At 41.4% G+C, this 15672-nt stretch overlaps 1 pseudogene; it reads right to left on the bottom strand.

Annotated features, from left to right (window-relative positions):
- Positions 1-14796: 14796 nt before the first annotated feature.
- Positions 14797-15416, bottom strand: LOC147428670 (uncharacterized; annotated as a pseudogene).
- Between the last annotated feature and the right edge of the window lie 256 nt (positions 15417-15672).

Below are 15672 nucleotides of genomic sequence, written 5' to 3'. Positions count from 1 at the left end.
CCTGTACCTGTACCTGTCCCTGTAACCTGTAACCTAGGATCTGTAATCTGCAACCTGCAACCTGTAATCTCGAAGCTCAAAGCTCGAAGCTCGAAGCTCGAAGCTCGAAGCTGAAGGTACTCGAAGAAGATCCTCAGTGGGGGCACCAAAAGAATGTGAGCGGGATGAAAACACACACAGCGCCTCTATAACGACCCGTCACACACTCTTGGGAAGATACACACACACACTATGGGGCACCACTCGGCTTAGACAACACACCTGGTCGAGACAGGGAACACACCTCTGGAGTGAGAGGAGAGAGACTATCCACTTGCCCACTCCACACAGACACACACACACACACACACACACCCAAAAAACTCAGCTCAAAAGAGGAGAATTTCTGATGTTTAGATACAATTGAGCTTGGGCCAACACCAATGGGGCAAATAGCTCACACACTATGGGTGAAAGAAGCCAGATACAATCACAAACTGGAGCAGAAACTTCGCTCATAGGAGGAACTTACACAGAAAAACAGCAGGAAAAGAGTGAGGAATTTGGCAAAATGGACAGCGCCATCGCGTCCGGAACGGCCCAAAACCCCAGTCTACAATGTCAAAGTGCTCAAATCCGACCTCGGATGAGCAGTTTTCGGCCAAAACAGGCTCCAAAATGGGCAAAAACACACCTGCGGCTGTTCCTCCTCTCTTCTCCACGTTTTTTTCTGGTCTTCTCTCAGTTTTTTCAGTTCCCACACTTAGCTTTATTACTTGGGCACCCTTGGCCTTTTAGATGACCTCAAACGGACCCCGAACAGGTCAAAAACTGACCCCGCAGTGCATAGTTGTCACCCTGCTGCATCCATACGCACACCTGGCACTCGACTTTTTCCAATAATGCATCTCGCCACCACGTGAAGTGGCCCCAAAAAAAGGTCCTCATGATGACCTTTCTGCATAATTCTCACAAGCAAACACCCACGTTGTGTCCGTCCTCATCTGCGTGCAAATATTGACCTCGTTCGCCCTCCTGACGCCACTAGATGCCATTTGACGCACCTGCTGACCTCACGTCGTCGGCCCGCGGATAGCTTCCTCGAGAAGTTTTACGCGCTACCAACTCCTCCTTATTGTAGAAAAAACACACTGGTACTGGTAATAGTGAAAATCGATGCACTATGTACATGCTGTCCTACCTGTACACATGTGGGCCCCACGTAACCACATGGCTCTGGAAAATGGGCAATACTTTATTTGATGCACCATGCATGGGTATGTACATATGCGCAATCCCTTGCTCCAAAAAACTCCTGACAACGGCACTGAAAATTTGTTGAACTCGATCGTTGATGCGCTGAGTCTGAGAGGAGAGAGGGAGCGTAACTGGCTAGATTGGCTAGACTTTCTCACTCCCTGCTTTTGTGGAACTCTAGAAGGAGGTGGAGATGAAGGTATTGCTCAATAAGGGCATCGGCATATCAGGGTCATTAATCTTGACGCGCAACCAGAAAGGCTGAGTTTTTGAGAAGGGATTCCTTGGCTATGAGCGTGCAACTGTGGAAGACGAACCTCGTTCTCTCTCTCTCTCTCTCTCTCTCTCTCTCTCTCACACACACACACACACACACACACACACACACACACACACAAACTCCATCTTTGTTCTCGCCAAAAAATGGGGTCGAGGTGATTGCAAAGGTGTTGCATGCAAGTGGTGATTATCGCTCATGTCAGCAATACTTTATGATCTTCATCCCCCCCCCCCCCCCCGCCCTTGGCACGAAGTCCTCATGATAAGGGCCTCCTCTTTTGTAACTCGCCATGAAAACTTTGAAAGAGTCCGTAATCCTTTGAAAATTCTCAAAAAGAGTCCACGTCGATGCGGAGTCATTTAGAGAGTTTTTTTAAAGGGTTTTGTTTATATCTGATCGCTAGTCAAAATGACGCGAGTTGACCTTCTTGCCTCAAGTTTGCCTCCAACAAGCTTTTAGCCTTTCCTTGCACAACCAAATCCAATGAATATGGATCTCATATTTGCCTTTCTTAGCAACACTGTTGTGTCAAAGTTGTTGGTGGTAGTAGCCAATAACCCAGTGAGCCCTCGGAGAGGGGGTACCCTATGGCCTGTTGGGTGGTCATGTAGGTGAGCACTAGGATTTCACTTTTTTCAAAGTTTGTAAAATAGAGCACCACTTAATAGGGGAGGGAAAACTCCACAAGGTAGTGGAGAGGCTCCAACATGAGTAGAACAGATAGGTTAAAAGCAAGCCACAGGATCAGAGCTAAGTTGTTGCGCACATCGAGGGTCTCAATCTTGTAAGACTCTCACAAGAAGGGAGGGAAAGATGTTTAAGCCCTCTCGGAACGGAAAATTAAGGTAGAGATGTTGATGACGGTGAATCTGTTTATGGAAATACCATTGATGCTATTGCATCCAACTCATTGAAATTGTTGATCGCACGCATTGCATGTGCGCTTGCGTCGCTACTGGAGGAGATCAACCTCTTTTTTCACATATCAAATCCTTCATGTGGCATTAAAAACAAATGTGGCGCTCTTCCATTTCTTCAAGTTGGACTGCTGATGACTATGTGCATTGGCAGATGGAATCATGCGACAGTCCCTTACATTAGGCTAGTATGCTTTTAAATTACTCAAAGCATGATTGAGAGAGAGGGGGGAGGGGGGGCTGGACGAAGAGAGATGAGAAGTTTAAATGTTAGAAGAACAAGATTAAGAGAACTAAGAAATGTAACCAACATCGTGAAACTTTGCATCATTTCATTATTACATTCCATTTTAAAGACAATTGTGTTACCTATGTGCACATAGACTTGTGAGATTCTCTGTAAAAGTGTATATTCCTTTTGGCTACTATTGCGTCTGCTTAAAAGGAGTTTGACTACAACCAAGTGTTCAACAAAAAAGTCTTTTCTAAAAATACAAAGCTCCTTTTCATGAAATTTATAAAAGACTTGAAATTTAAGGATTTCTTTAATGCTTTCACACTATTCTTTTCAAGTATGTGATGCGAAGGATATTTTTCTTTTCCTCTTGGTTTCTCAATTGTCATGATAATACATTGAAAGATCTTTTTTGGGAGCTAGACAAAATGGAGCCACTCACCAAAAAAAATTATCTTCAATTTCAATAAGGTACAATCTAGAGCCAAAGATTGCAAATACACACTGTTCATATTCACGCCAACCTACCAATAAGATCTACAAATCTACTTCTTCTATAACTTCCCTAAACTAAGCATCTCTTGACAACATTTTTTGTAAAACAAGCCTCTTCCTACAAGCACTTGCCATAATATTATGTATAGAGAAACCCTCCTCCCCCTTCCACAACATTACGCACACGCGCGCGCGCACACACACACACACACACACTTTTTTACTTGTCCAAGCATATATCATGGCTTGAATATTGATGACCATGAGCTGTGATTCGGAGGAGGGAGCATAACCTTGGATAATCAAGGAGTTAATATAAGGGTGGATGATTAAAGTTTCCATGAGGAATGCTTGAGGCGTTTAGAGACAAAGATAGATAGATTGTAATATGTAATTTGATTCTAAATGTTTCTATTATGATTTAAGCTCTACGTATCTTGTGGGGTTTTGCTCGTTTTTATGATTGCTCGGAAAAGTTTGCTCGGAATTTGAAATTCCTCGCAAAGATATATGCATGGGAAATTGGATACAAAAACGGACCTTGCAGTGTTGTCTAGCTAGAGTTGTGATTGTGCAGTCGAAACGTCCATTGTTCTGAATATATGTCCTTTCTGTCATACACAAAACAAGAGTTAACAAAAGAAGCAGGATATAGATTAAACTTAAAGAAAAACATATCTAACTTTATGTTCTACATCATAGAAATATTGGAGTCCTACATAGTGCGAGAAGTGTCCTCGCTTCGCATCCTAAAGACAACCAGCCAGAGCTTCGTGGCCCAGTCCTTGTTCAACATATTCCGCAATCCATGCATTTCAAGAGATGACATTCCGGACATACATGTCAACCAAGGTAGTACCCAAGACAAAATTGTAGGTGATTGCATCTGGAGATTATGTCCTCCCTTTGTATCTATAGAGGACACCTCGGCTCAATCTTTTGACTGTATTCCAAAAAAAGGCATTAGGCTTACCACATCCCACCTCTGGCCCTACGGGAGGTACATACCACAACTTTCGATTGATGTCGTATACTAAAGTAGGTGCTGGATGCAAACCTTTGTCAAATGATTTTGTGAAGATGAGCCCTCCCTTTGACAGGAGTTGGTAGTGTGTAGATGCACGTGTTCTTGAAACCTCCATTGAGTTACCTGATCCATCACATAATTTCAGTTGCCATACTACAAAGGAATGGCTCGACTATCGCATTCACTCTGGTATCATGTCTTCCATCACCAATGCTTCTGTGTTTTTCCTCTTCAATCAACTTAGCTTCATGCTCACGCTCCATCTGCAGATATTTGATTATTCATTTCTCATCAAAGACACTAAAAAGCATTAAATGTGAATGCTTACTTTCTCCTCGTCTAGAGTCTTGATTTTAGGGCGAAGAGCAACACGAATGCTAGTGAGCATAGATTTAGGTTGCACTCTTCTCTAGTGTATATGTTAGGAAATGCAGAATTTGACATCCAAAACGAAGCAGCGTGGATAATTTCTAATGCGACCTCCAGAGGCACTCATGAACATATCGAATATTTGGGTAGTCAAGTTGGCATAAATCCCCTATGCAATTTGTTGAGTCTCTCTTATAGGGGGAGACAAGTGCTAGGGGAGACATGTGCCATGGTTGGGTACCACATGCCTAGTATGTAGCAACACTATAAACTCAAAGCTCCAACTTGCTCATATGACATGTCGATGCTCTTTTGCAAGTAGTTGGGTGCGTTGCTTATCAATATCTTTTGTAGATTTTCGATTACTGATCCACATAATCATACACTATATTATTTTGCACCCGAGATCAATGCCCTATAATGTTTCTCCTGTCCACACTATCTTCTCTTCTTTGTATCGGCACTACTCCTCCCATTGACTTTGAAATTCTTACGCTCCTGACGTTTCCAAAAACTTCTCCACTAGAGCCCCACATTGACCACAACAATTCCTCCCTTAATGCTCAAGCTCCTTTTGCATACCTTTGATTCTATCATCTGTATCTCTCTTGCACTGCTCTTTGCAATCATCATCGTTGTCACTGCCAGTATATCAACTGTATCTATTTGTCTTTGATTAGCATCCTTGTCATGGTCTCTTCAGCTTTTATAGCTTCTCTCATCTTGAGCATGTGTATGGCTACTTCTATCATCGTGTCGATGATGTCTACTACAATCATAATTATCACTTCTATGATTTTTGCCATCATATTCAGTTGTCTAACATCTCCACTTCTTTTTTGTTGTTCCTCTTCTTTCCAGTTAGCATCATGTGTAAGATCCTTTTGCATATGTTTGATTTTCCTGCTATCATCAACTAGGACAAATTAAAGCCTTTCGAAGATAGAATCTGCCATTTGCTATCCACTGCAAGATAGGGTTTTCCACCTACGCTCACTCGGCATGAAGCAAGCTGATTAGTTTACTATTTGTCACGACAATCAAATCAAAAGCTTCACGGCAAAAGCCATTGCTGGAGTGCAGCCATTGGTAGCTTTTTTGTGGCATACAGTTACGCTAAGAAAGTGGACTGCAGCACCCATGTTGATCGACACTTCAGACAAGGCCAAGTGGCTCACTCCATGGCTGAGAAAGCTTAGGCTTACCAAGTAAACACTACATGCGTTCCTATATTCGCTGTGTGTGTTTCAATTTCCACTGCTTTCACAATTTCCAGTGTGGCGCAATAAGTGGCTCACTCCATGGCTGAGAAAGCTTAGGCTTACCAAGTAAACATGGCTCCAATGGAACGCTGAAAAGCAACATCTTCAAAACTCCTATGCAAAGGGGGGGGGGGGGGGGAAGCAGTAGACTTGTAGAGTGACAGGGGAAACAATGGGTACTCTGACCATGGCGATGGCGCTAAGGAGGAAGTATGCGGTCGTGGATGAGGTGGTGAGAGGTGGCACAGTGGCAGCGATGGTGAGGTGGTCTGGTGTGAGGCTGGAGGGCACTGCGCCCACGCGAGGACTGCCCACAATTGATAGCCCTACCCTAGTGCTCCTCCTCATTTCACTCTATCTTGCCTTTATTGACGACGGCCTCGTTTGGATCAGTGCCTGTCGTATGGATCCGTGCAAGGAGTTGGCACCGCTTCTCCGCCTACCAACTTGGGTACGTGCATTGTAAACATCTCAGAGCTTCATCAAAAAGCTCATGCTGGGTATATCCTGCAATGAGTGAATTCGAATAGACGACATATTCCCTGAACAGAAGCCTGTTGAATATCTCCTGTGCTTCTGCAAGCATGCCGCACTTTGCAAACATATCAAGTAAGGACTTCGTAGGCTCGCCTCGCAGACTCGCAGCGATTGAACGTGGGCGACGCCTGACGATCACAAAACATTGACGTTCGTACATAACGTTGGATTAAAATCTTAAAGGAGGGTTGAGATTGAACCACGTGGCTTCACTCCTTGGCCTCCCTTAGGGAAAGCGCGTTAGGCTCACCAAGTAAATAGCGTACACAATTTTTTTTTTTACCATCTTCGGATCTGCAGCGCTGTCAGGGTTTATGTGTGTGTGTGTGGATTGCCGATTGCCTGCTAATTCAATCCTGTAACTCGCTATGCTTCCCCTATGTTCGGCCCTAATCGCATAACGCTGCCTCGGTTCATTGCTGTCAACTGGGTGCTCCTATTCGATTTCCCTCCTGCCTATTGCCTTGCTGAACTGTGTGTGTGTGTGTGTGTGTGTGTGTAACACACCATCAATAAAAAAAAACTTCTTCTCTTGCAGCTACTCACGGCATCCTTCTCCCAACGCTGCCCAAGGGCACTCTCTCCTACTGCTCGACTCGGAGCTCGACCTGCTGCACGCTTACCTCGAAGCTGCTTTGCAGCTCGAAATTCCTTTGCAGCCCAATTTTGAATTGGTGATTAGCGCTATACTGCCCCTTGTGCACACCTGATTGCCAGATTGTGTGTGTGTGTTTGTGTGTGTGAGTGTGCACTCACAACACCACACCTTTTTCCTGCTGCAGTGTTGCTCGGCCTATTTCCTTGGCGTCAAGGTCAACTGTCGACCCTTTGCTTGCTTGACTTCAAGATTTTGAAATTCCCAAATTTCACACTGTGTTGATGAGCTTCCCTTGAAGCCTTTCCATATGCCTTGAGCTTAATTTCCCCTTCTGCTCAATGTCGAGGTTCAATTTGCTGTGGGCCTGCAAATTTCGATTGTCTCCTTGCAAGGCTCTTGCCGATTTTGGCTGCTCAAGATTCTGAGTGTGTGTGTGGTCACCACACACAACCATTTCCAAGTTTTCTTTCCCGCAGAGCTTCAAGCTCTACCTTGCCAATCTTTCCAAAACCCAATAGGGGTCACTGCGTGCATGGTGAGTTGGGGCTCGGGGTCAGATGCCCTGAGCTTTGATACCAATTGTATGAGCTTTGATACCAATTGTAGTGCTTGTGCAGGAGAGGGAAGGAGAAGCGGGAAGGGGATGAAGGAGAAGATGCATAGGGAGTTGGGTCAGTGGAGAGGAAAGTGAGAGGGTTAGTCAACTCTCTCACTTTATCTCCCTATATTGATTAAAGGGAAAAAAGGTAAGTAAGGGTGGTTTCCCACAGCCACCTGGCCTATAGGTGGAAGACATAGGGTTTCCAAATAGCTACACGTTGAGTTTGTTTGATCCTATTTTTACCTATTGCTTACTCTAAGAAAAAACTTTCCTACTTGTTTTGGCTTGGTCGCATTGGCAGTTTTGATTAAAGAATTAGGGATAAGAGGATGAAACTGTGGCAAAGAGGTACTAAGGCATTACCACTCTCTTGGGGTTTGAAATCTTGCATTTGGTAAGAAATTGCACTTGGTTGAACTAGTCAGGTATTGTGTTCTCGTACACATTTTTTGTGTAAAGGAGACATGTATAAAAATTGGCTATAGAGGAATGTGTGTCCTCTTTCCACAAAAAATTAGTAGACGGAGGCTTGTTTGGGTACTCATTTTTTGTGTAAGGGAGACACATATATTAAAAAAGGCTATAGAGGAATTAGTGTCCTCTTTACACAAGAAATGGATAGAAAAGGGCTTGTTTGAGCACTTTAGATTCACGTAAGGGGAACAAATGCATATAAAAACATGAAATACTAATACCAAAAATATGTTGACAATTGTACTAATCCAAGGCCTTTGAGATGATAATGGAGAGTATATAGGAGTGTTAGGTTCAAGCCAACTGGTTGGACACCCATCGCATTGGCCATACTTACCTTATCAATTCTTTTGATCATATAGAACAATAAGGAGTAGTGAGACATTCCAATCCTCACTGAGAGCTCCACCCAAAAATCTTTGCGTTCTAGGCCGATTGGTTGTTTGTCGACAAGCGAGCTTCATTGTTGTGAGTGCTTTGTGCACTATTTGAGCTCATTTGTAGCCATCGTTGAGTGTTTCTAGAGGAGAGTATTCAGCTAGAGTGTTGTCGTTTGATTAAACATACATTGGAGTGCTTTGGTGTGTGCTTACCACAGGATTTGGAGCACGAAATTTGTAGCCATGTATGGGATTGTTAAGCTGAGATCTTCAACTTGTGTCTAGATCATTTAAGATTTGATTTTGTTAATATTTGGGACTAATTTGATGAGGACATTCAACCCATAGTGTGGTAGATTAGTAGAAAGAGATTTTTGAGCAGGTGCATTTTTCACCCGAAAAATGTATTTTTGGCCATAATTTTCTCATTTGGACTCATATTTGTGCAACCTAGGAGTCATTTTGGGGGTTTTGACACGATTTTGATGTAACGGTGGTGTCTATTTGACCTAATTTTTATCACATTCTTTGTAGCAATGTGCATTATATCAGTATCCTCTCTCACACACACTCCGATATTTGGCTTTAGTGACTCCGACATCTTTGAGCAGGCAAGACACCGCGTTTGATAGCAAAACCCGACATCGACATCCAATGGCTTCTCCTTTGACATCGACGTACACGAGTGAGGTGCCTCTTCAAAAGAGGAGTGACATTGGACATCGACATCGACATCAACATTGACTACACGTTTTCACATGCTCTCTGGCATTGTAGAGAGTGTGTTTGAGGACAAACCGAACGGGCGCCCACTTGGCCGGACATGTAGCCAGACACCACATTTGTAGTCTATTATTTTACCGAGCTAGTGTAGTGATACTCTGTGTAATCCTGATTCCAGAGTAGTGGATCAATTCCTTGAGTTGTAATGCTCTAATGATATTTGTAAAGGTCCATGTGAGTCGGCCACTGGCCATTTAGAATTCCTTAGGTATAAAGTTCAATAACCTTAATGTGAAAGGAGGCTTATTTTTAGAGAAGAAAGAGCTCTGCTATACGTACGCTCAAGCTACGATTCTGCTCCAACCATTTAGAGTTTCAATCTATTTCTCCACAGGTCCAACATCTTCTTCTACATCTGCAACCTCTTTCTCCATAGCTACAACATCTCCATGTAGATTTTCAACCTATTTCTCCAAGGTCCAACATCTCCTTCTATCTGCAACCTCTTTCTCCATAGCTCCAATATCTTCTTCAAGAACTACAACCCCTTCCTCCATAGGTCCAACATCTTTATCTAGATCTACAGTCTCTTTCTCCATAGCTCCAATACCTCCTTCATTCACCAAGGGCCCACTTCCACTCTCTTCCCAAGTTTGGATCTCTCTTTCAAGTTCCATAACCTGCACGACCAACTTTCCTACTCTAGCTCCCTATCCCTTTTGAGATCTCTTTCCACAGTTGCTGCATCGTCTCCTTCCCCTGTGTGTGTGTGTGTGTGTGTGTGTGGGAACTAGGCACCAAAGGAGTGTACTTGCTCATAGCTACCAAAGGATTACAATGGAGTAGAGATATATTGTACATGGTGCCGATGCAGTGAAATGCAAGGGGTGTATGTAAGGCTTATCAAGGGTCACACACTTTCAATGTTGGCAAAGGATCCTTAGGTAAGTGTTTGTTCCTGCAAAGCATGTGTGGCAAGTTTATTTTTCCCATGAATGGCTTATTGAAGATTTGATTTTTTAATTAGAAGTATTCTTTATTAATCATCTCTTCTTTAGTAGATTTTATATATTCAAGAACATTGGAAACTAGTACTAGTACCTCCAAAACAGTCATTTGTAAGCTTCTAGTCAATACTTTTGGAAGAGGTAATGTGTTGTGGACTTAAGACACTCACATTGTATTTAGTTTTTGATAATGTACAAATTTGTGTTCGTGTTTGATTTTCAGAACGCGTATTGCAAAAGAAGATAATGTGAAATTTCATGCATGGGGAGATATAACCAATCACTTAGTGGTGGTTAGATGCAGACCAAGTACCGGCCAAGCAAAATGGACATTGAAGTGTGGAACCAAACCTCACCAACCAAGAATCAACTGAAGGTTTTTGCTCAAGTTCCAACAAAGAAAGGTGGTGCAAATAAAAGGCAAGACAAGGGGCAAAAACGTGGAGCAATAGAACAAAAAGGGAGGACCCCTTCATCACGGTGTTGGGAGAGGGACCCGAGAGTCTAACTCTATTTCACATTTATAGAAAACTTATGTAGACAACTCATATGCCCAGCCAGTGGGCTCATGTACTTGATTAATACAATGTATTCTTTTCCATATTACAGTGTCATTTATTTGCTTACACTGCTTTTTGTCATTGTTTTGAAGTAATTTATGTTGTCATTCAATTAATGGTTAATTGTGTGCACTTGTCTTGAAATACTAAAGTTTCCCCCTCTTTCTAAGCCCACAAAAATGTGTGTTGAGATGCAGGTCAGCTGCCAAGAACTCTTGTAGTTGACATGTTCTTGTACATAACTGGATGCCAATTTCGGCTAGTGAAAGGATGGTCACAAGGCACCATGAAACAAAGGAAAGCTCATTATTGTATTTCTATATAAGGGACATCTAAATCTAAATTGCGGACATGAAACACGTAGTTTCTACTATATAGTGCAATCAACCTTTAGAGAAGTTAGAAAGACTGTGATATAGGAGGACCTATTTAATTTGTTAGTTTAAGGAAGTGCTTAAAACTTAATAAATCTTTAGTAGCTAAAGGTTATAATGGTGGGGTCTATTAACACTAGTCTTAGGATGTATGTATCAAAGTTCCTTTGACCAAGTTAGTGGTAGACCTTAGGACATATGCCAAAAATTGCTTTGGATCAAGCTCGTGGCTTAGGCCACGTAGGTTATGATTGGTTTTGGTAACTTGTCCATAACTCTTGTACATACAATATGAAATATACATGACAATATAGTTTAAATATGTGAAAAAAACATAAGACTCATATTTTATTTCAAAGGACCCAAAAGAAGGACTTTTTTCAAAACTAGAAGTTATGCACTAAGTTGTAATACATGCAGGGTTGAGCTTAAATGAGTATTGAATTCCATCAAATGTTATTGAGATATTGTAGAAGCTTTACAACTCCACTACATACTTAGAAATGAATTTAGGGCCAATTTGAAAAATATATGACCTACATTTATGATTTAGTGAAAATTCCTACGATTTGACACTTTGTCCCCTTAAAGATGGACATGGAACAATGTTAAATATGGAGAGTGATTTACCCTTGTAGTTCTTATTCTACAAAAGCACAATTGTAAGGCCCTTGTTATAAGGAAGAACCATCGTCAGGAGAAAAATTACTCACCAGAAAACCAAAATCACTAAACGAAAAACCAAAAATCAAGGCTCAATCTGAAACTTTAAGAAAAATCCTAGATCAGCACGCCTCTTTGGGATAGATGAGTGCAAAATTGAACATAGCGACTGGCTCAATACACCAAATTGAACCAAAATTGGAAAGAGCCATAGCATAGACATAGAGAAAACTTCAACAAGATCATATGACCATTTGACTTAGGGTCCAAGGGGGTCTATAGATAATAATCTCTTTTTTGGCAAAGTGTTAGAATTGAGTTCTAACTACTACACATGAAGCTTCTAGATGGAGGTTATAGACAATGTACCTTATTTAGATCATTGAGAAACATCAACTGATGCCGATGGCATTAGAAAATGACATGGTGGTATGCAAAGCATCAATTTTGACTTATGGCCATAAACTAACTCCACATTGATCCAAAACTAACAAAGCAAAGTCTGTAAAACCTATGGGACAAACTCATAAACTCTGAATTGGAAAAAATGGCTGCCATCAAGAGTTGTTAAAGTATGGAGCCTGATTTACCCTTATAACTGTTATTCTAGAAATGCACATTTTTAAGGCTCTCATCACGAGGAGAAACCATCATTGGTGAGAAAAATTACTTGCCGAAAACCAAAAATTCATAGCCGGAATATTCCCTTTTATCGGAATATCTTGGCCGGATGGTGGCTGGAAAATGATTGGAAAATTCCCCTTTTCGGTCCCAAAAATACATCCATTACGCCAAACTTTTGCGGTGGTGCACTAACTATCCTAGGTTCTCAACAAACCCGTCCCACATGATTTTTTGGTACATATCTTGCCACCACTAGCCACCACCTACCTTTTTCTAATTGACCCTATTTTTCCAGATAAGTGGACTTCTTGTATAGAGGCGATGCAAGACTAGATCATCCGTGAACATGACAAAGAAAGAAGAAGAATATAGATAAAATTATAGAGGAATAAATAGCCCCAAAAGAGTAGAAAAAAGTACATGAGCTTGCATGGAAATGGCAACCCCTTCCTCCCCCACCACTAATGACTAAGAAGAATAGGAAATGGAGAGCCAAGAAAGTGGCTTTGCATGATATACAAAAATATTAAAAGAGCACGAGGTCCATAATTCCCTAAGCTCCATTCTCAATGAATGAGTGCACGTGAAATAATTTAGAAATTTTTATTCTCTCAAAGTCCCACAATGTTTGAAATGTTGTTGAGGAAAAGAAATTTATCACCCTCTATTACCATTGCATGCAAAGTGAGTAGATGGAAATGTCCTCCATCACCTCATCTCCATCTAGTACTCAATCTTTGTCGTCTGTAGGGCTAGAGTCTGATAGGATCACAAGTGCCATTGAGGCCACAAAATGCTCACTTATCTCTTCAACTTCCCTATCTTTCTTGTCAACAAAGATTATGAGAGCTTCTTGCTTGCGTTTTATGATTTTCTTAGCCCTTTTTGTGTCCTCAAGCACCAATAAAGCTAGAACCATGTCCTAATTAAGGAATTGGGTGCCTATACACCCCGTGCCCAAGTCAATGAGGTCATCCTCATCTATCGTGCAGTCCCTCTTAGAAAGCCCTTTGAAAAAACTCAATAGAAAATATGAATTTCTTGTCAGATTTGTACATATGCCTTAGAAAATTAATCAATAACTACATGGTGCGAGTCTCTTAAAACAATTGCATATTTGGACATGTGTGTCTCCATGTACAAACTCTTTGAATGCATCAATGTGAATGGTTGATGTTGCTACTATGTCAATTGTGTCCTCAAACATGTACTTCGATGTGATCAATAAAGGCCCATCTTTGTCAGATACATGAGGAGTGCCTCATGGGGTGTTGCCATGGAGGTAGATGGGAGAAACTGGCATAGAAAGTAGGAGATATAGAGTTTTATGATAAGGAGAAATGAATTTTAAAACTTCATAGATGACTTTCAAAGTTGACACATTCACAACTAAAAAATTAATGAACTACCCAAAGCACCACCTTAATTGAATTGAAAACTAAAAGAACTTAACTTAAACTTTACAATACACAGTTATGCACATAGATGGGATGCAAAATAAATTTTTCATTAAGATAGGGATCTGTGGTTGAGCTAGTACAATGATACATCATGGGAATGAGATGCCCTTACAAGTCAAAAACTTCTCAACTGTGCTATTTACATAAAAGGATTATAAAAAACCATGTGTAGAGAAATAGGGTAGCTTAGGTGCAGGCGTGTTACAGCAGAGAGAGAGAGAGAGAGAGATAGAGAGAGATAGATAGATAGAGAGAGAGAGAGAGAGAGAGAGAGAGAGAGAGAGAACTCGACACAGTAAAAACAACTCTATATTGATTATTTTCTCATTACATATATATATAGAACTTGAAGCTTCCCATGCAAAACTAAACTGCAACTGCTCTTGTAACTACATGGCTATAAAACCCGTTTCCCATGGGTGTCGACAATCTGGGCTTGAAACCCAACAATCCCCCCCTCAAGCCCAAACTACATCACTATCATGATATCTCCAATTTTTGGTATACTCGGCAACCGTTAGTTTTAGGTTCTCTCACAACCAAGGATTTATGTGTATCCATAACCTGGTGCTATGATAGTGAACCCCCCCTTGAACAGATAGGGTGTAGGTCAAAAATTAGCTACCAAAACAAATGGAGTTTTTGGTTCACTGCCAAACCTTGGGTTTAAGGTGTACCCAATAACCTCATGAGAAGCAAGACAAAAAATGGGATGAGAACAAAAATCAATATTTTGGGAGGTCTTACCATTTATGTATGTGTGGCAGTGTCTAACCCGTACAAATGTGTGAGAGATGGCAGTAACTGATGATTCATAAGCTGAAAACAAGGCTTTGAACCAAAAACTATATGGTTGTGTTGATACTAGACAAAATTGAAAACAAAACTGTGATAGGAAACTATTGCTAATAAAACAATCTACTTTGTCGGTTTTTTTTTTGTTTTGGAACTTAGTAGAGATTTTGCTATTATCACTACGCACATGCATTGACAACTGCCAAACAACTAAATGACCTTGACTTACCAGCAAAAAACCCAGATAGTCCTCTCTTGCGGGGAAGAGTCTCCTCCAAGGCGTACATGTTAGCCAATGGTCCTTTATAGGAACTTTGTACCTCATAGACATCCTCTAAAGTGCATGAGCTACTACTTTCTTCACTACTGCTTAAGGAGGACAATGATGACCTTTCATCCTGAACCCGACTATCACACATTGATGAAGAACTGTCCCATGGTTTGTCCTCAGAGACAACACTCTGCGTTGACATGTAGGGGCTCCAAAAGCTGCTCCGACTACTTTCACAGGAAAACTCCTCTTTAAGCTTGACCTACCAAAATCTATAAATCCAATGTTTTTCCTTTCTTGCCATGCTATCATGTGATACTTCAGAAATATTACAACACTTTGATGCCATACTATTGGTGCGGGAAATGTCATGCTGGAAGTTGTCATCTTTGAGGTAGGCATCTGTAGAGCAGGTTGAGAAGCCAGACCCATCGAAAGCATGCATAGACCTGAATGTACCATGCTCTTAGCACAAATCCAGTTGTTGCTCAACTTCACAACCCCAAACACGTCTCCCATCTTTGACATGTGAGAGGCATATCAATAGAAAATTTTCAAGGAGAATAACATTTTCTCAAATGTGTGTCTTCTCTCTATAGTTGTCTCTATTGCTGCTCGAAGTGTTGAAACTCAACAATCGTTTGTGAAATCTACACTGTGGTGCAAAAACAACCTGCAAATATTTGCACAATTAGGCTGGATCGATGGACCTTGTAGATTTCTTGCACGAGAGTTTCAGAGAATGAGCGTGTGCAAAATGCCAAGAGAAGAGAATTTAGGGCTT

Source organism: Adiantum capillus-veneris, chromosome 23 (genome assembly GCF_014529385.1).
Source record: "Adiantum capillus-veneris isolate H3 chromosome 23, ASM1452938v2, whole genome shotgun sequence".
NCBI lineage: Eukaryota > Viridiplantae > Streptophyta > Polypodiopsida > Polypodiales > Pteridaceae > Adiantum > Adiantum capillus-veneris.
The sequence above is the reverse complement of the archived record's forward strand: the minus strand, read 5'-3'. Positions and strand labels throughout refer to the sequence as shown.